Source organism: Macrosteles quadrilineatus, unplaced genomic scaffold, assembly GCF_028750875.1.
Source record: "Macrosteles quadrilineatus isolate MER2022 unplaced genomic scaffold, UCM_ALF_1.0 Scaffold_5__1_contigs__length_97177068, whole genome shotgun sequence".
NCBI lineage: Eukaryota > Metazoa > Arthropoda > Insecta > Hemiptera > Cicadellidae > Macrosteles > Macrosteles quadrilineatus.
Genome location: NW_026542598.1, coordinates 18,496,282 through 18,517,565, shown reverse-complemented (window position 1 = coordinate 18,517,565; position 21,284 = coordinate 18,496,282). Strand labels below are relative to the sequence as shown.

The window sequence follows — 21,284 nt, the reverse complement described above, 5'->3', positions numbered from 1 at the left end:
GCAGGGCGGTCTGTATGTGGCTTGTAAGTGCAAATCACATGTAAGCGTCAAACACACAAAGCTTTTACTTCTCTTACAATCAAACTTGTAAGCTAACTTGGATAAAACACAAATTAACAACATAAGCAATATTAACATATGTTTTACATTTTTCGTAGGGAAAGACTTTGATGAAATTTAATATATTATTTAATCGCATAAAATCTAAACATATTTTATTTAGTTGCAAACTTAATTTGTAAGAAGTATTACAAATAAAGATTCATACATAACACCAATATAACAGGCACTAGTATAACCAACCATTAAAGAGGTTATTTTAATGTATTATTTTTAAACATTTGTGTGTTGAAAGTACTAAAACTTGCAAAAAAATTCAAAGAGATGAAAAACATAGAGAGGAATTCAGAGTCAACAGTTTTTGTAGTGACTGCTCAAGTTTTTGTGCGATAATCCAGAAACATTTCCAAATGCTTCAGGAAGTTAGTTATTGAACATTCCTTACGATTGTTAATTAGAATTGATGGCAGGAGTTAACCAACATTCTTTCCATTTCAAAAGTAAAAAAAACTTAGCTGAATCTGTTTTATCGGTTTTTTTTTTCATTCCTAATCAAATAACCTATCTTACTAAAATTATAAATCTGAAAGTTTGTGAGTTTGTGCGTTTGTGTTGTGTTTGTGTGTTGCTCAATCACGCATAAACTACTGGACGGATTGGGCTGAAATTTGGCATGATGATAGCTCATATTCCCGATTAACATTAAGGCATATTCTTATATCAAAATCCTTTCGGGCTCCTCCCCAGTGGCTCTGTAGTTCCCCGTGTTAACCTTGTGAGAATTCATATTAAAGGGAATTAAAGAATTTAGTCAGTTGTTTCAACTTAACAAGTTGCTTCTATAATATTCAATAGCATTAAAAAGTTATAAGGTTTCCCAACAACAGGGTGCAGCACTATTATTATTTAGTTTTTGCATATATGACAACAGCTAATTAAGCTACAACTAACTAAGCTAACTAAGCTGCAACACAAAGCTGTGATACACAATGAGAGTTGTCAAAGTAGATTGTTTACAGTTAGGTTAGATTTTTTAATAGAAGTACCTACTGATTTAATGAATAATTTGTGATATTGTGCGAATGTTTGATAGTTTATTTTTTAATATTGTTTAATTAGGTGCAGCAGTGGGTAGAACATTAAGGCAATGGTAGAGGTGTTATTCTATATCATACCGTAAATTTATGAACCAAATTGTATCAAATTGTGTCCTCCCCCATTGCAAACGCAAAGTTTGAGTATAACTGCAATAAGCATTTTATACTTTATATGCCAACCCCGTACGAAGGACGGGTGCTCTGCTAGTGTATCATAAAATTCACGTTGTAGACAAAAAATACTGAATTTAAAACATGAATCTTTACTTATATATGATACAACGTATATTCAAATTGGGGATTCTAATAAGTCCAGAAACTCTTCCATTGACTTATAAGATTGATAACACAAAGTATGAAATGCCCTATGAATATGCTTGGTTCATTAAAAGTTGTCTAATTGTTGACAACATTGCTGGCTCTCTTATAATGGGTTAAACTTGTTGCCGGCAAAGCTTGTTAGTCTTTCGCTTCTCCAAGTTTGTTATTTATTGGCAATTCAGGCTCTCTTGATTTTACTGAAAGGTTTTCTAGTTACAAAGCAACAGATGATTTAATTTAACTTTTAAAAATCTGTGGCGTTATTCCTGGCTTTTCTTAGGTAAATTTTAAGGGGACCGTCTCTACACTGGCTAATAAGGTTTACCATTAATTATTCACTGTATCTAACATAAAAATAGGTTAAAGTCATTATTATATTTTAAAAAAATTATAGATTTTAAATCTTACCTAAGAAAAAATTGGATTTGATAATTATATACACCAGTTTTGTCAATGAAAATAACAATTACATTTTCGTTCTTGGGCACTAACAAAACTTGGCTCCGAATATTTTAGTTTAAAATCATGTCTTTTAAATTTTTCCAGGGCTTAGTCAAGAAACGGTGGACGCCAACAATAAATAAGAATAATTTGGCTTTTCAGTAGGATATGTTATATGTTTGCATTTTTTATCTCCTTTTAAGCTATGTCTGAAAATGCGCTTTTAACAGACTAACTATTTAGTCATATAGCGAGGGTTGCCATTTAAGCTTGAAATTGTAAGAATAAAGATTTATGAAGTTCTATAACAAAGATAATGTTTATGGTGAATAGATGGTCTGTTTCCACAAACATTCGGGATCGTTAAGTTGTTCTTTCAGACACGTATTTTGAACGTATGGTTCTTACTACTTTTTGCAAACAGTCTTATAAAACCAGTAGTCATACAATCGTAGTCTTGTAAAACCACGTCAAATTGATGTGATGAGAACACCTTAACGACTATGACAGAGACTTTATATTTTAATTTAGACGGCTAATGCAATTTTAATCGAATAAAGCCAAACATTAAGCTGTATGTGATTTGACACTTTAACAGATTTAACTTTTTTGTTAAATCTGATATTAGTTTTGGCCTACTACTCGCTTTACCAATCATATAATACAAAAAAACCTTAACTCAGTTTCTTAAAAAAGATTATTATAATATTCGAGGGTACAACTTGAACCAACCCCTTTCCTGTATATAACTAATAGTACAAAATACGTGATTGTATCTCCTAATTATGTAACTGTAGTCAAATTCCTTACAAACAAAAAACAATCCTTAAAAGAATAATTTTATCCTAAATAATTTTAAGGAAAGGAAGACTTTTGATGTAGAGTCAGTTTACCTCAATAAGAAACTAATAAGTATGTAATTTATTCTGTGATACTGTATATTTAGACTTACAGACACTAGATTGATTCCACATATCGCCTACATTTTAGCACATTTTAATTTGTTAGCATCGGATTTTTAACATGGGTCTATAGAACATAAGTCCCGTGCTCTAGCCGTTAGATAAGCCACGCCCCAAATAGTTGCAAAGTTTGTTCACAGTAATATAAGAGCGATTTGTCTAACATGTGATGAAGCCTACATATTCATGACGTGGAAGTTTAAGTTATGGATACGCAAGCTACGCACTCACACGTATTCATATAGTGTTAATCCAACATTATGAAACCTACAATAGGTATATAAAATCCATCAAAAAACAGCTTATAACAATATAAGTAGCCTAATTATATCTTAATTCAGATTTTGTATTATTGTTTTACAGAAATTAATATTGTAAGCAATTGCAAAATGTTTTAATAGCACTTAGTAACGAAGACCAACATAATTTACCGCAGAAAATTAAATTTTGCTCTTCTTCCTACCGTTTGTAAATAAATAAAAGTCTAGTCCCAGTTAATTACCAAATGTCCAGTGAGTCGGTTACAGTGAAACCCTTTTAGTAAGGCACTGGAGCCCACCACCACAGTTTATTTGAATTAAAATTGTTTGTATATTTAACACACAAATTTAAATCGTCATTTTCAATATGTTTTATTATTCGACAACTGTATCGCAAACCTGCACAGATAAAAATTCTCAAAACAACATAGTTCTAATGTATACAAAATAAAATCAAAACAATAGAAGATTTGTACTGTAAATATATAGGACTTTTCTTATTGTTACTTCTTCTTACTTCCTCTACTCCTCTACTCTACTTCCTTAAGTTTTGTAAACATATTGGATTTACGAAATATAGCATTACTAACGGAGCGTTAAATTAATACAGTCCCGCAGCATTGCTGTCATGTTACGTCAGCACGGAGTTGGGAAACCATTTGTTCATTACATCACTTTTTTACGCTAGGGAGGTTTACGTTATCCTAGGTTTTGTTTGTACAAAGATCATGAGGCGTAAACTATCGTTCTTTTTCTTTGTTTGGAACCTGGGCCATGATTGAATTTATGAATGGGAAATAGTCAAGTCAAGACCGATGTACTTTCTCCTCTAATTAGGAATTTACTTACAGTACATCAAAGAGTTTCCTGAAACATGTTAGTGTTAAAAAAAGAATTTGACAAATACTTGACGATGCTAATACTGCCATATCTCTGATAAAGAGTGTAAATAGCTAAGATGAATTGAAAGTAGTATGCTCGTTAAGTGCTTTGTTATGGATCATTCTTCAAAAAATACTTGTTTACTTGTTATGGAGTATAACAAATCGCGGACAATAATATAGTTTTAGTTTTTACTTTAACATTTTGTGTTTCAAAAGGCTTTTATACAATGAAATAGTATCGTTTAAAACTTTAATTTGAACTATAACTATTTCGCCACATTCAAAGGTTAAATTCTTCCTTAAGTTTTGTTATTTGCTGGTAAAACTAAATACCTTTACAAGAGTTGGGAAAGAATCTCAGTAAACTACAACCAAATAAAATACAGAATTCAGGAATGTTTTTAACTTAAACTTTGAATACCACGATCAGATGCTGGCCTATACATACTTTTAATATTTAGTTTTTCTTTACATTTATAATTATTACTTTTGGTTTTGTTTGTAAAACTATCAATATGATATTTAGAACATTTTTATTTAAGCTGCAAAGTCCCGTTACACTTATTTGGATCATTGATTTAAAAGACAAAATTTTATAATACCAATGAAACTCAACTTTCAGAACAGAATGTCACAAGTGATTGTAGAATTTCAATATTGCTTTGATGTTTTATTTGAAACTATCAGAGTGCTCGTCCTTCGTACTGCGTTGGTTGATGTATGTTGTGCTTTTTTGCCTTTACGGCATGTCCTTGCTTTGAATTTGCAACAGGGAGAGGACGCAGAAGAGAAGTATTTGATTCTTAAAATTTACTTTATGAAATAGTTACACATCTATCACAGATACTAGAAACAAAATAACAATATTAGAGAATTCCTTTTAAACTGGCATAATTGTATGTTTTTCTGAACCGCGCAAAAGCACACAAAACATTTTTTATTTTATTTTATTTTTTAACTAGACCTAGTCATATTCGTCATATGTAGCTTATTCCTATTCAAAAAGGTCATTCATTAGTGAACGAGCAAGTCACAGAGTGCACTGCTGTCAAAATTAATTTTATCCTTGAGTTTTTTTTACTGAGATAGTTGATGTGACATAACATTAGTTACAGGTTACAATAGTTTGTCTGTGGTTCAATCAAACTACGTTTATTTTTATTCTAAATTTAAAGTATTACTACGAAAATGTATATCAAAGTAAATAATGCGCATTAATTATATTGAAGAGTAACATTTTTCCTAAGAAATAAAGAATATAACACTTTTATTTAGAATTATTAGAATTATTATTAGAATTATTAATTAAATATATTAACATTTATTTAGAAGAATAAAATCCATATCACAAGGCCTCATAAAAAAATTAATTAGTTGCTTATAATGCAAACGGATCGCTGTTTCCACAAAAGTCTATCAAAATAATTTACATTGGATTAACTTAGAAATTTTGATTGTAAGAGCCTCGGTTGTTAAAGACAGCGGTGATAGAACCACACTCATTTCTTAAATCGATGTCCCCAGTTTTATGATAAACGGACCTTCCAAAATGGTTGTGCAAATGTGTGTTATGTGTGTTATTGAAAAGTGAAATTCTTTAGACAGCACTGCTTGTTTTCATTGATAGGTCAAGGCGAAAATCCGTTTTTTACATATTTTTATTAGAGTCTTCCAGTCCGTGAAGTTTTTATTCAAGCTTTCCTCTGATTTAGTAATTTCAAAAATCATTTTTGCCTCTGGATTGCTTATATAATTCATTGATAGTAAGGTCTTACCTTAGCAATCCTATTTTGTTGATCCGAAATTAATTTCGGACCCGAAGGTCCATCATCAGTCGGAGTCTAGGTTGACTAAATTTCTATTGTAGAATCCACCAGTTGGGTTTTGTAGAAAGTTTCATAACTTTTAAAACAATACATATTATAGCCGACACGAAAATAACAGAACAATTAGGTATTTTTTTCGAAAATGTTCTAAAATTATCCCATACTTCGAAAACCATGGTTTTTATCCCTCATTGTTGTGTTATTTTCGTGTCGTCTATAATATGTATTGTTTTAAAAGTTATGAAACTTTCTACAAAACCCAACTGGTGGATTCTACTATAGAAATATGGTCAACCTAGACTCCGACTGATGATGGACCTTCGGGTCCGAAATTAATTTCGGATCAACAAAATAGGATTGCTAAGGTAAGACCTTACTATCAAATAATTATTAATATCAATCCCGATTACATTAATTGTGTAATTACTATTTTACAAAAAATAATAAGTTATAGATTCGTTGTTATATTTCATAAAGAATAATGCTACAAAAATAGCTTGTTCCTGACTAAAGGCCTACCCGTTGTTCCTCTTATCAGATTTAGACTACAAAGAAGTGGACCCTGGACAGTCCAATAACTGTAAGATCATAGGTTCACGAATCCATTGTTATCCCTGACCTCATCCGCACCAACGAATCTGTTGTTCCAGTTATTGAAAACGCCTGAGATAACAATATCCAAAATATATTTGTATTGATTTATTAACAATAGATGTATTGTTTGTATCCATAAGGGACATTGAATGGACCACCAGAATACTTATCATCCTTTTGTAAAAACTAAAGCTTATTTCGATGTGTTTTTCATTTATAGTATCACTCGATTGCGTTGGATAGATATCGAGTTCAAGTTTTCAAGGTTTGAGATACAGCTTTATTTACAGTTTTTATGTTATAAAAGGTGGATAGTTTGCAATTATATGATTAGTGTATGTAATATTCAGTTAGTTTGCGCAGTAACGTAATACGTAGAACAATATTTTACGCGATTCATAAGCTTTACCAGACTTAATACACATTTCGACTATTCTACGACATTGATAAATATGTATGTTAGTTGTACAGTATGTTTTAATTATGACACAATTTAGATACCCTATTTTTTCTAACACATGTAAAAACTACAATTATATAAATAAGGTTTCGTAAATAAATTCACAAAGAACCTTTGGTTATTTAACGTTTTTCAATTACATATAGTACATATAGTTTAAACTGATCAACTTCCTGTTTTAAATTCTGAGCGATTGAAATTCCGCATCAATATGATCGTGACATATTCCAAAACATTAAAGTTGTTTCATTTTTGTTGATGTTATAGGTTTGTTTTAGAAAAATAACTTGAAATATAAATCATCATTTAACTTTAAAATGCCGCAATAGACAAATCAACTATTTTACCAACCATAAGTTAACCATAAGTAGATTTCATAAAGTCAAAACTCCAAACTAGACCATACTCAATCAGAAATACAATAGTAAATTTTTCAATGTGTACAGAAATGAAAGCAGAACCGAATTTGCTATCATCTTCTGCCAATCAAACAAAAATATAACAAGATGCAATTACATAACTAAAGAAAACAACAAATTGTATAAAAATAAAACTTGTATTTGTACTCTTGATTAAATAACTGACCATTATTCCTTAGCTATTAAAACTCCACCCAATACAAATATTATCACAAAGATAATATTTCTCATTTTGTTCAAATATGGTGATGCTTAAGATATTTGGACAATGTGAAATCTAAAAACCACAATAGAGATCACAAGCCAATCTTCCGCTGTGGTTACAAAGACCACATAAATGGGACAAGGCACTTTCCTTGGCTGTCTGCTACTTTTGTAGGTTGTATCTGCGTTAGTAAAAAAATCCTTACCAAACGTCACCATGAAGAATAGCGATTAAACATTAATTGCTGAAACGGTTGTAAAAAGATGTGTTTGCAAATAAAAGCTGGACAAATATTGTTGGAACTCTTGAAAAGTACTGATATATTATGTTGATTTATTTAGTTTTAAAAGTATTTATGAAAAAATATTTATAAAATATGAATATAATAATATATAATATATATTATACATATATAATATATATAAAATATTATAAAATATTTATGAAACATTAATGCTAAGCCGGGTTTAGACAAATCTGAATAAAACGGACGTGGTTGCTTTTATCATACAAAAAACGCTGATGTGGGCACCTCATGAGACTTGGTGAGGATCTGACGTTGATGTCTTTTTATATAATGTTTTGACGCATTAAATGTATATCTTGGTAATCATTAATTAATTATTGACTACCCCATAACCCCAAGGTTCAAAGGGTGAACCATATTTTATTTCATACTTTTAGAGCGTTCGTATTCTATTGGTTGTTCTTGGCTACTGTTAAAGAGTACTTAAGTGATTTTAGTGTAGTGAAACACAAAGTATTCCAATATAAATATAATTACACAGCAGTTTAAAAGCATGGTATATCTGGTCAAAGAGATAGAAACGGCATATCCACGGCCTCCCCTACACAACACTTTCAATGCAATATTTCAAGATCAATTAGTCTTTTGAATTGATCAATAGATAAAATTAATTACTTTGTAAAGTAAACAGTTTTGATTTATATTTAGAGAAATAAATTATTGACATTTACATGGACGCTCTCAGCTTTTAATCAGCTTAAGTGCAAATTGTGTACATTGTTCACTAGCCAATCAATCAATCAGATCTAAGCAGATTATTCTAGCAGACAGAACAAAAATTACAAATCGTAATTTGATTATGCGGTGTAAATAAGTTTTAAAATGTTGATAGCAATTATTGTTTGAAATTATAAACTTTCTTTTTTTCTAATTGAAAGAGTTAATAATCATATATTTACCTAAATATTAGGTGGTCAGTTGCGTATCTATTGTTAATTTGATTCAGCTGTTTTTATTGTATTTAAAATGAATTTATATATTTTTATAAATATTCTTGTAAACTACCATTAAATAATCTTCTTTCACTATAAATATTCAAGAGACAAATGTGAATGGACGAGGATCTAGTAATTAGTTATCATATATTATGTTATTTATATGTTGTATAGAAAAAACAATAGAAGATAAAAATTTAAAAATTAAATCTAAGAATCAAGTGGCATGTTTAATAATATAAAATGTCAACTTATTTAAGATTTAGCGTGGATTTTATATTAGGTAAAAGTTTAATGACCCCCGAAAAGTACTTGGTGCCTTCATATGCCACCGAAAGGTGCAGTTCACATTTTCAATATTGGGCACAGGACGCGTATGGATGTATATCAGATTCATTGATGCTGCAGAAACTGTCAACACGGGCTTAATATTAAGTCAGGTGAAGATGATAATAAAAAGCATTCGTTTATTTTGTACGTCATTCGTTAGAAAATGTTTCACATTGTCGTTCTCTAGTATTAGAATACATCTTTTTGTATTAAACGTTCAGACAAAAATAAATGTATAAAAATTACACTAGAGTTTTGATCAAGTATATTATACAGGGTGTTCATTTGAAAACTTTCCATATCTGTCGTGTGCAAAGGTCGGCTTTTAACACTTGTTTGTTCTCATTTCCCCCTAATTTGGACATGCCAAATCCAATAAAATTATTTTCAATTTCGAAAAATGCCCCAAAAGAGCCCAATTTGGGGGGTAGGGGTGCTTTTTGAGATTAATTTTACCATAGAAAATTCAGTTTTTCTACTGCAATTTTTAAACGGTAAGAGATAGAAAGAAAACTTAAATACGTAAAATGTTTGTTAAAAAGGACCTTTCACGTGGTATGAAATTTGTTATACCTTACTATTTAAGAATTTTGAGTTTTCAGCTTTCTTTTATTCTTCAAATTTGAGATTTTTTTGAAATTAGAAAATAACATGGAAAATGCCCTTACTACAAGTTATCTTAAAGAGTAGATCAAGAATAATCTTGGAAAGAAATTTGGCGCTGTTCCGTTCAGTAGTTCGGGTAATACGGTACATAACTTCAAAGTCCTTTTTAAAAACGTTTTGACCCACCCTGTAAATACGGTTAAAGATAATTAAATTTTGTTTGCACCAAAATGATCAGAGTGATTAGACCTTTAGATTGATGTATCACACAACCCATTTTTACATTTGAAAATTTCTCAAAAAGCACCCCTACCCCCCAAATTGGGCTCTTTTGGGGCATTTTTCGAAATTGAAAAGAATTTTAGGGGAAATGACAACAAACAAGTGTTAAAAGCCTTACCTTTGCACACAACAGATATGGAAAGTTTTCAAATGAACACCCTGTATAGTCAATCAGTTTAAAGTGAATCAAGATCATAGGTCTCCTTAATTTTTACATAAGTAAGACAAATTGACCATTCACTGAGGGTCCAAGGATAAGAATTTCACATATGACCATTGTCTAACTACTATGTAAATTGATGGGATAATAGCAAACTGAAGTTTAGGTGAATGAAGTCAAAATAACGTCTTCTTCGAATAACAGTTACACAAAATATCAAAAATATTGCAAATAGACCTTTTTTTTGTAAAGTACCAAATCAAATAAACTGTAGCTCTAAAAGAGTAAGTAGGCGAGTAAAGACCAATTTCCGTCACAGAGTAAGAAGTGACATTTACAGACTTGGTTCTTTTGATTATTTTTCTCGTACTGTATTATCCAGTTCAATTTTGTAATTTGTTACTAAACATTACAATAAAAATAGTATTACTTTCGAAAAACTGTGTTTTTTATAAATATTGTAATGTACAATGGTTTGGTTTTTTTTAAGAGGTTGAAGCCCCCTTTTAGCCCTAAATTTGCCCGTCAACATAATTCTCAAAGGCCCATGGGTAGAATAATTAAAATTTAATAAATAAAATATCATATACATCTTAATTTCAATTTAAAGTTTCTTGAAGATTTTTGTAAAATCCAAATTCCGATTATTCAATGCATGTTTAATTAGGTAGTTTTGAATAGCCTTGTTGAAAAAAATGGCGTTCATATTTTATGAAACAAAATATAACAAAAATTCGAACAATGGTAGGATAGTAATTTAAATAGTTCACGTTTTCAATAGTCAAATGTTATGTTTAAAAGTAACATATAACTATTTGCGGGTTCATATAAAACACTACTATTTTGTTGTAAAACCCAAAAATAGATTTGTGTAACATTAGTATTTCAGTTTGCTATAATATATTTTACCCGCCATTAATTACTAAAGGGTAGTAAGTGTTCCTGTACCGGTCTAGGGCTGAATTATCAATGATGATGTATGTTACAATATCAGGTCAAATTGCTACCTATGCCAAATCCTCAATTCTCTCTTCTTAACTTCAAACAAGCGCTCGTAATAGAAAGAAACACATTCCTTTAATAGTTATTTGTGTAACTAGTGGTGAAAGTGGCACTTTGCTGCACACGAGAGCAATGTTTACGCACGAGCCGCAGGCGAGTGTGGAATGATCTCGAGTGCAGCAAAGGCCTTTTTCACTCGTGTTACACATTATATTTTTCCTACAGTCACTATAAAGCATATAAATAATTAGTCTTTCAAACACTATGCAACACGTTTTTAGGTTCAGCTGGCAACACAAATGGTGCCCTAGGCCCTAGAGAAAGTAGTACCCGCGGTCCATATCACTCCGCTATTTTTCCTCGGCAAGAAATGTGCTCCGCGTTTTGAGAATATAGTTCCGTATGTTTTTGTAATTTGAAGTGGTTTCCGCGCCTAAAAAAATGCTTAAAAGGTATTTTCTTGTTTATTAAGATCGTAGGAAGGTTTTAAAAACGTTTAAAAGAAAAGTCCAGAAAGTTCAGAAATACCGAAACTATAAACACGAAATGACAGGTTAAATCGTAGTTATAATAGTCAATCAGCTGCTCATAGTATAATTATCTTTAAGTGTTGCCAACCTATTTCCAAGCGTACGCGGATTACGTGCATAATGGAACCACGCTGTTTTGTGTTGTTTCGTTGGAATCCTGATGTGCGGCAAAGTATAAACCGTACGGCAAAGTATAAACCGTACGGCAAAGTATAAATATGCAGCAATTAGCAGCTTTCTGTACTATAAACAGTACAAGGAAGCCAACTTTGTCGGGTGACTGTAGGAAAAATAACTTTAACTAAAGAGATTTTTATTTCTGTACAATTCGCGTGTTTGTTATTATTTTTATTCTGATGTTGAGGAACACGGACGTCACCATACAAAGAGATATACATTATCTATGAAATAGTTTTAACTACTATTCCCATAAGGAAAATACATTTCACAATGGACAGTGTACAACACATGTACGGGCACACTATGGACAATGAAAACTTTTAAAATTATAAAATGCAATATGGTAGCCTTAAACAAATAATAAAAAACTGAGGATTATTATAAAAACTATAACACGATATTGTACTACTTTACCTCAACGTAAAGTTAAGTAGCAATTTGGCTTACGAAATAAGACAAATGTTTGTTTTGCGTGATCAGCGCCCTAAATATGCCTCAGACTAAACCTCAAATCTTAAGACTTCTTAGCTTGAATTTTATTAGATTCTGTTTTGTTACTCTCCTCCAAACGTATTATTTCCTTTAGTAAAAATAATATTAATATGGTAAATTAGTTTCGCTACAAAAACTACTGTCAGATTACGATAATTTTAATATTTATTTCATAGTTTGAAATTTTGTAAAATTATCTCTTATATTAATACAATAATGGAAGTAATAAAGCCACGTAACCTCGTATGTACAGTTCAATAAACAATAATGTTAAAAGCCTGGGGCAATTAACTAAATTGCCACGGACACTTTTTATTGTATTCCCCCAGGATATCGGTCACTGTGATAGCATGCTAACTTGTTTAACTGTATGAATTTACACAATAACATTATTACTCAATGAAATATTTAAACGAAATAAGAAGTGTTTCTTAAGCTGGACACCATAAAATCGAACAACTACAATAGAGATCAGGTTATAAAAGTCACATAAACTAGATGATGCACTTTCTCCTAACCATTCTACTTTTTTGAAAGATTTTATTTGTTATTTAAAAAACAAAAAAAATTACTATTGAGTAGTGATTGAACAATAAGTAATACAAGTTGGTTGGTCACAATTTAAAAGTAGGTGGCACTTTAACCTTGTATATAATTTTATTTCATTTCAATAATACAAAAACAGAAACGATTTATAAAACATTTATGCAAAGCTAGGTATATAAAAAATCTGAATGAAGCATACATGGTCGCTTTTATGATGCAAATGAAGGCTGATGTGGGGACCTCATGAGACGACACGGTGCTGTTGATGTGTTTCATATCTTATGTTTTAGATGTGGTTTATCCTTTGGTAATTATTAAATCTTAAAGATCTAATTTTAACAGATGTTAGAATTTAAGCAAAATAAAGACAAAAACACTTTTATACATTTCTAAACCTATACTGTAAATATTCAGCGTCAACATAGTACTAACAATAATAAGGCTAATTGAGTATGGATTCAATGTATTATACTAATGAAAACCCAATGTTATTTATTGATGAAAAAGTCAGGGTTTGATCCGCTCTAACCACTAGTAGGAACATTTAAATTGCTTATTTCCTTAACAAACTAAAATAAAATAATATTTTAAACATTACAAGCATGTACAGGCCACAGGAGTCTAAGTCGGCAGAGGATGTACACATTTTTTATATTTTATTTTTAGGCTAAGAAAATAAATATGAGTATATATCTGTTACTAATTTTTTATGATAATAATCTGACATATGTTTACTTTAAATCGTTTTTCTGCATCAGCCCTATATAATTTTCATCATGTTGAAGAGCTAACCCATGGTACCTGGCCGGAGATATTGAAGGGGCATAGCTAAGTGGCTTTCCCTGCCGCCCTCTCTGCATATTTAACACCTTCAATGCTGATGCCAGGTACTTTTGGAGGAAGGTTCATCTCATATTTTCAAACCTTCCTAAAACTAGTAAAATATCCTAGCAAAAAAAAAACAACCAATACTAGGTGAAAGTAAAAATATTTGAGAGTGTATAAAAATATTTGAGATGGTATAGATATTTTGGTTGCTTTTGGTAAGTTCTCACACGGAAATGAACAATGGTCCAGTAAGTGGTAGGAGTATCCTAGGATGGGAATCATGAATACATGTTTATTTATATCTAATTAACAAAAAAAGTAGATAATAAAAACGTTCGAATGGAACCAGTAGTCATTTAAACGAAATTCCGTTAAACAATCAGTTAATTTAAAAGTAGTTTTGATTGCTTTCTCGATCAACATGATCAACATTTACTGTACAGTATTTAGAGAAAGAAGTGTAAATTCGAACGGACGTGATCCGCTATTAATCGGATTAAGGCTAATTGGGTAAGTGTAACATTATTTATTTGCTACCCAACCAATAAACCTGAAGCTGCTTATTCAAGCAAATAGGTCGAAAACAATAAATCAAACTTTAATTATTTTGAATAATCGCTGGAAAGCTGTAACACCAATCGCGGTTTGCAAGTTTTAATTTACGAGTATTTACTTATCTTGAATACGGTGAAAATTATACCTTTACCTACAGGAAAGGTAATAATAAAACTATTTTAATTATGTAAAAATTAAAACATTGAATTGCTTTAATATTTTTTTTAAAGGACTAAAAGTTTACTAAATGCATGCTGTAAACTAATATGACTCGTTAAAAAATAAAGAAAAGTCCTAGTGTTGCATAGTATCTAAAGCGTTTAAGCTAATGTTATAATATATTTTCACATTATGTCTGGTTAGAAGACATTAGAAGACAAAGAGAGAATATACCCACAATTTTCGTTTTTACAAAATAATTAGAATCTAAGAAATAAAAAACCTTGTCCCTAAAAAAAATAACAGCACTAGTTAAATTACTTTTTTTAACTGTAAATTTTGTAAAAACGAGCCTCCTATATTCCAGCTGCCATAACACGAATATACTAGAGGAAAATCGAATGTTTCTTGTAAAAATAAATCTGCGTACTTAGTAATATTAAATGACATCTTGTCCATGCTATGCCGTCTATTTTGGAAAAGTGAAAGCCGAAAGACCAAAGGAAATACACGTCTACGGCTTGAAATATTAGCGAAAAAGGCAACAAATATTTTTAATATCGGCTACAAGACATGTAGGCCTATGGATTCAGATTTGATCAAATTTATTGATAATGCCATAACTGTAAACACAGACTTGGTATTTCACTTACACGTGTTGTATTCCCCGTTATAAGTCATGCTACACCGATATTCAAACATCATTCGTTGATATTTGTTTGTTTGTAACTCGTCAGAAACATCATGTAACACATTGTAATTTTACTTCTTAGAATTACCATTGGTGTATATGTAAAATAATTCATATAGTTCCTAACAAAATATACATGGTGTTTCCAAATTATCTGAACATATTTAGTGGACCTATTCCTTGGGCTGAGACAAACATAAAATGGCATATAAGTATTGTTTTAAATTGCCTAGATTTCTGTTTGTCGTTCTGTTTGTGATTTTTAAGAATTATTTTATATTTGGTCATTTTTGAAGATATAAATTTCCAAATGGGCATAAATGTATAGTTTAGAAGGTAAAAAGGGCTTACAAATTACTTTTAAAATCTCAAGCCGTTGTTTAATAAGGTGGCCATTTGAAATCTTTAATGCTCTGTAAAAAACAAATACTAAACAGTATGGTAGTCATATTAAATTACGTAACCGAATGTAGAAAACAACTGATAACTTGCTTGTTTGTCACCCGAATTTGACAAACAAAGTCCCATTTGCTTAGATTTACATTTTCTATATTTGTTATACTAAAAATAATTCTTTTAATATTTACCGTTTTCTTTAATTGGGCTAAATAACTCAACAGTGATCATAATGCGTGTGTATATTGTATGTGGTTTAAGGAGTTATTTTTTGTTGGGGGGGGGGGGGGGGGTATCATGTCGAGAAAAAAACTTCTCCTGCTTTATAATTCCGTATTCCAGATCAGGTAATATAGAAAAAAAGGATAATATACTTAATTAGGAGTACTCTGGACTCTTTTTGTTTGCCGATTTTTAGATTCAAGTTTCGTTTTGCAAATGTTTAGGTAAGGCAAATAAGTCTTAAAAAATATCCAACCATTATTTACTTCAAAGCTATATTAATAAAATTTACCAATCCACTTCACTAAGTATGACGATTTTACTGCCTCTAGTCCATGAATAAATCTCTTTACCTCATAAAATAACTAAAGAAAAAGAAGGTTCACATTAAGCGATCATTATTGCGTGATATCATTGAAAAGCGTTTAAACTTGTATTGCGTACAACTTAAACAAGTTTAACTTGAAGTACGTTATTGTAACTTGTCTCCATGAAATATTATACAATAAAAATCTATAAGTCTGATAAACAACTACAGCTCCCAAGTTAAGGGAAGGTTAATTTAGAGTCTCTGATAAAAACTCCATCTCACACAGTTTGTTGAGTTTCGACGTTTATAAAAGCCAACTGGAAATAATTAACTGGAACCAGATATGAAAGGCCCAACTCAACTTTTCTCCTTATTTCAAAAAGTTTTTTTTGTCAATTTATATTTATAACAAATCAAATTTGTATTTACTTATTTCACTTATTTTCAAATTTTAAAGGAAAATATCCATTAAGCACAATATCTTAATGCAGTGTTTGACATAACACTAAACCTAGTACATACATCCTAGTGCATTCACTTGTATTTTTGTTCTTAATAGAAAAGCATTTTTTAGTCATTAATAAGAAGGCTTTTATTAAGTTGATGCCTAGATTACTAACTGATTGTGAACAAGCAAAGTTTGTTAATTAGAAACAATTCGAATATAGTTAGTTATTTGGTCTGATGATGAATTCTGTAGGTTGTGTTAGTAGCTCACGCCATTGTGCAGTAAACGTACAGACAAAATGTGGACCTCACACGAACTTTCACTGAATCACTTAATAAAGTTGAATGTACGCAATATCGGACTAAACGTTAGGACCGTTTAGATATCACGTAAATTCAATTTGAACACAACCGCAAATAACAAAAGCTTTGCTTGAAAATCAGTAAAACATTGTAATAGCTGTATAAATGTATAGATTTACATTTTGTTTATGTTGGTGAATAGAATGTGAAGTCCAATTATCATTGTATACGATTATTGAAATTGCATTCAATAGAATTAGCCATATTATATATAAATATATAATATATATTAAATATTTTATACCCTATACCATATGGCCTATACCATATCTAACTACCCCAATGTATAATTAGGTTCATTAATATACTATAAAATACAGTTTGTAAAAAGGCTTGCGTCGATTACATCAGGGCTTCTGTTGTAAAATGGAATAAACGGTCTTGTTGATGAAACTTTATGCAAGGAGAAATGAACGATGATATCACGCTATCTAGTAGTTATTTATGAACAACAGCGTTTTTCTAAGACGCATGAAAGCAACAGGTCCACAGCTACGAAACGAAATATTCCATTGTTTATAACCACTAGTAATGGTTATGTGATAGAATAGTTCTTCCGTTAGCATCTCAGAGTTTTTCTTCATGAAATCGCAGTACTACATAGCTTATGGTGATACACCTTTTATGTGTACTTAAAGATGAACATGTTGAGTATACCATAATAGAGTGCCAGGATAAAATTTCTTGATTAAAATCCCTTTAATCAACCAAAGCTCGGGTCAAGTTTCTACCCGACTGAGCTAACTATAATGAAGCTGATACAATGGGACCTTCTGATGATTTGGTGAACATTTGCCTACGAAGGTGTAATATTTTAACAAATGTTGACACTTTTATTGTTCGGGGAACAAATTCAACAATAGCAATACCATTTGCATCCTAATTGTGTTCACACGAAGTTTTTGGGGCCTTAATCCTAAATAATGCCCCAAATATGCCATAAATTGGTTCGTAGTATAGAATGATGTGTCAAAGCACACAACCACTGTATCCAAGACACTTTTTAAAAGTGCTAAAAGATTTACCCAAACTGTAGCTCTTAAGAGTCAAAAGGCGAGTAAAGACCAATATCCGTCATAGAGTTCCAAGTAACATTTACAGACGAGATATTTTTGATTTTATTCTCAAATTGAATCACATTAGTTTATCTTAGAATGGTGCTAAAAAAATGCAAACATTTTTAAAATCTGTTTTATTCTTTAGTAGTCATTATGTATAAAGGTGGCACATTTAAAAAATATATGTTTATAAATGAAAAACAAGGTTTTCAGCCTCATTTACCCGTTAGTTTGCCAGTCCATAAACTTTGATTGAACAAAAATGTATGTCGAACATTTTAACGTTGTATAATTTACTAATCATGGGGTAACTTTTTCAATATACACGAGTTATATTAAAATGTCCTAAGATATTGTCACCGGAGTCGTATCAAGTTCATCAATTAGTCGTAAAAACGGAAAATAGAAAATGTGTAACATTGTTACTTTTGATTTCTTACACTAACGGATAAAATGGGACTAGTGTCTGTGTGGGTACTGTCTATTGTTGTGTTGGTTTCAATAACGATGTATTTCCCTATACCAAGAATATATTTTTAGCTACGTAAATTTTCTTCTTCGAAATGAGTTTTAATAAGATACAATCCCAACAAGAAATAGTAATAATTAATAAAACCTTTTCGAAGTATTTTACGTCATGGGAACTAATTCATTTGTATTTATTTATGACCTTGTTATTCTATATTTTTTTTAACAATTGCCTTACTTTATAAAGAGGTATACAATAAACGATGCGTTTTTAACAACCCTCTGCAGTAGTTAACTATTGTCCGTTGTAACAATTAAAACAGTAGACACTTTTAAAGTAATAAAATTCAATAGGCTATACAAATGGTAGCAAAATCGCTTCGGATTGTTATTCAACAAAGAAAGACTAACAGATTATTGATGTAGTACCTTACCTCATCGCGAAGGTAAGGAGCAATTTGGCTTACGAAATGAGACAAATGTTTGTTTTGCGTGATCAGCACCTTAAATATGTCTAACACACAAACCTTAAGACTTCTTAGCTTGAATGTTTGGATTTTATTGTCAGTTACACATACCCATCTAATTACGTTTGTGGAAAAATTTACAGTATATAAAAGTTACCAAACATAATAATGTAAAAATATAGAATTTAAAAAATAATCATATCCCAATGTCGGTGTTAATTTAATACGAGTTAATTGAAAAAACAACAGATGTTGGTGCGAGAAATGTTGAATGAACGGTTTGTCGAATCATATTGAATGTTGCTCAACCCATGGCATGTGATCGTAAACTGTCTGCACAATATGTCAGCCAATCACAAACTTTCCCTCCAAATTGACTACAGTAGCCTCTAACTTAAAACGAACACAGTCCGTCTCTATGTATACAAGAATGATGTTTCTAGATAAGATATACTTTTTTTAATTACTGACCTATAAACTGTACACAAAGATTGTTTATAATATTTTAGTTTGCATAGTGCTGTTTTTATTGTTTAATGTTTCCATTGCAAGTGTATAAGCTTTGCATGTACTTGTTCTGGATATTGGTAAATATTTATTTATTATTATGGTAATAGTTAATCGTTTACAAGTTTGTAGTGACCAACAATGCAAGTAATAACAATGTATTATTCACATGTTTAACATATGTTGTTCAGGCATTATCATTTTATTATCACTCATCGGAGTTCTTTTATATTGTAGCAAAGTAGTAAACAGATGGTCAGTGATTTACAATCACTACCCAGACTTAGCTGGCGCCAGGCCACTGTTTAAATTCACCAAATTAAAGCTACTACACATTCTAAGACTTAAATTAGTAAATGTGTCTTATGCTATGTAGTAATTAAGCTTTTGCAACTAGAAACTACTTAATAATTATAAGAAAGACCTATAGTTTGATAACAGATGTAGTTTTGTCACAGAATCATGAAACACTACCAATGAATAGTTGTTTATTCATTATAGTACGTAGGAGACCAACTTTCACCACCAACAAACATTGAATAAGGCGATGCACAGACTGCATGAATACATATGTACCTATATACTAAACATATACAGTAAATTATAGGATTCATGCATGTTTGTAACTAACCATAATACAAAATTGTGTGACTTTACCTAATGAATATTAAGGGTAGCGGCACTACTCGCAAATTAATGAAACTATAAACTAAAAGTAATAAAGGGGTAAGTAATATGATGAAAATAATTGCTGATTTATATCATTACCTAACCCTACATAAACAAAGTCTCAAAGTCTGTTTCAAGTTTTGTTGATTAAATTTCTTTGATCAAAAGGCAATTTATTACACATGCAGTAAATAAAGTACAGTGTCATAAAGGTTGCAGTAGATTGTAATTCTGTGTTGTAGAGAAGGATAATATTGGCGTTATTAAACCCCTTTTTTGCCATATTACACATTACTAGAGCTGCCACGAGTGTGCAGTATATTAAAATTTAATAAAACAGCTATACAACAGTACAACAGTGTATAGTTAGACATTGAAAAATATTTTTACAGGTTAGGATATTATCTGTGGTTTTAGTAACATAATTTAATGATTGGAGTTATAGATAGTTATGTGTTGAGGGTAAACAGTTTAGTTTTGTGCCATAATTAGGCATTAGTTAACTTAATTCAAATATTTTGTATCTATGAGTTAACTTCATGTTGCAGGATGTTTGTATACTGTGTGTTTTTTATACATGTATAAAATGCAACTCAAATTCTAAGTATATTGAGTAACTGTTAGGGACAAAACAAGTTTAGAAGAGGTCAACCCCTGCCACATTAATTTTTTACCGTTCAGCTGAAATGCATTGTTGCATTGTTTTTTTTTTTTTGCACGGTTTCGTAATAGAAAGAATTTATTGTTAGTAAGACTCAGCATTTTGTTTTTACAAGCTCAAATATATTTTTCCTACAGCCACCCGACAAAGTTGGCTTCCCTGTACTGTTTATAGTACAGAAAGCTGCTAATTGCTGCATATTTATACTTTGCCGTACGGTTTATACTTTGCCGCACATCAGGATTCAAACCAAACAACACAAAACAGCGTGGTTTTATTATGCACGTAATCCGTGTACGCTTGGAAATAGGTTGGCAACACTTAAAGATAATAATTCTATGAGCAGCTGATTGACTATTATAACTACGATTTAACCTGTCATTTCGTGTTTATAGTTTCGGTATTTCTGAACTTTCTGGACTTTTCTTTTAAGCGTTTTTAAAACATTCCTACGATCTTAATAAACAAGAAAATACCTTTAAAGCATTTTTTTAGGCGCGGAAACCACTTCAAATTACTAAAACATACGGAACTATATTCTCAAAACGCGGAGCACATTTCTTGCCGAGGAAAAATAGCGGAGT

At 30.8% G+C, this 21,284-nt stretch overlaps 1 protein-coding gene across 11 annotated transcripts in view; it reads right to left on the bottom strand.

Annotated features, from left to right (window-relative positions):
- The window catches only part of LOC128994676 (uncharacterized), a 277,042-nt gene that overhangs the window by 104,800 nt on the left and 150,958 nt on the right, over window positions 1–21,284 (bottom strand). The window lies entirely within an intron of this gene.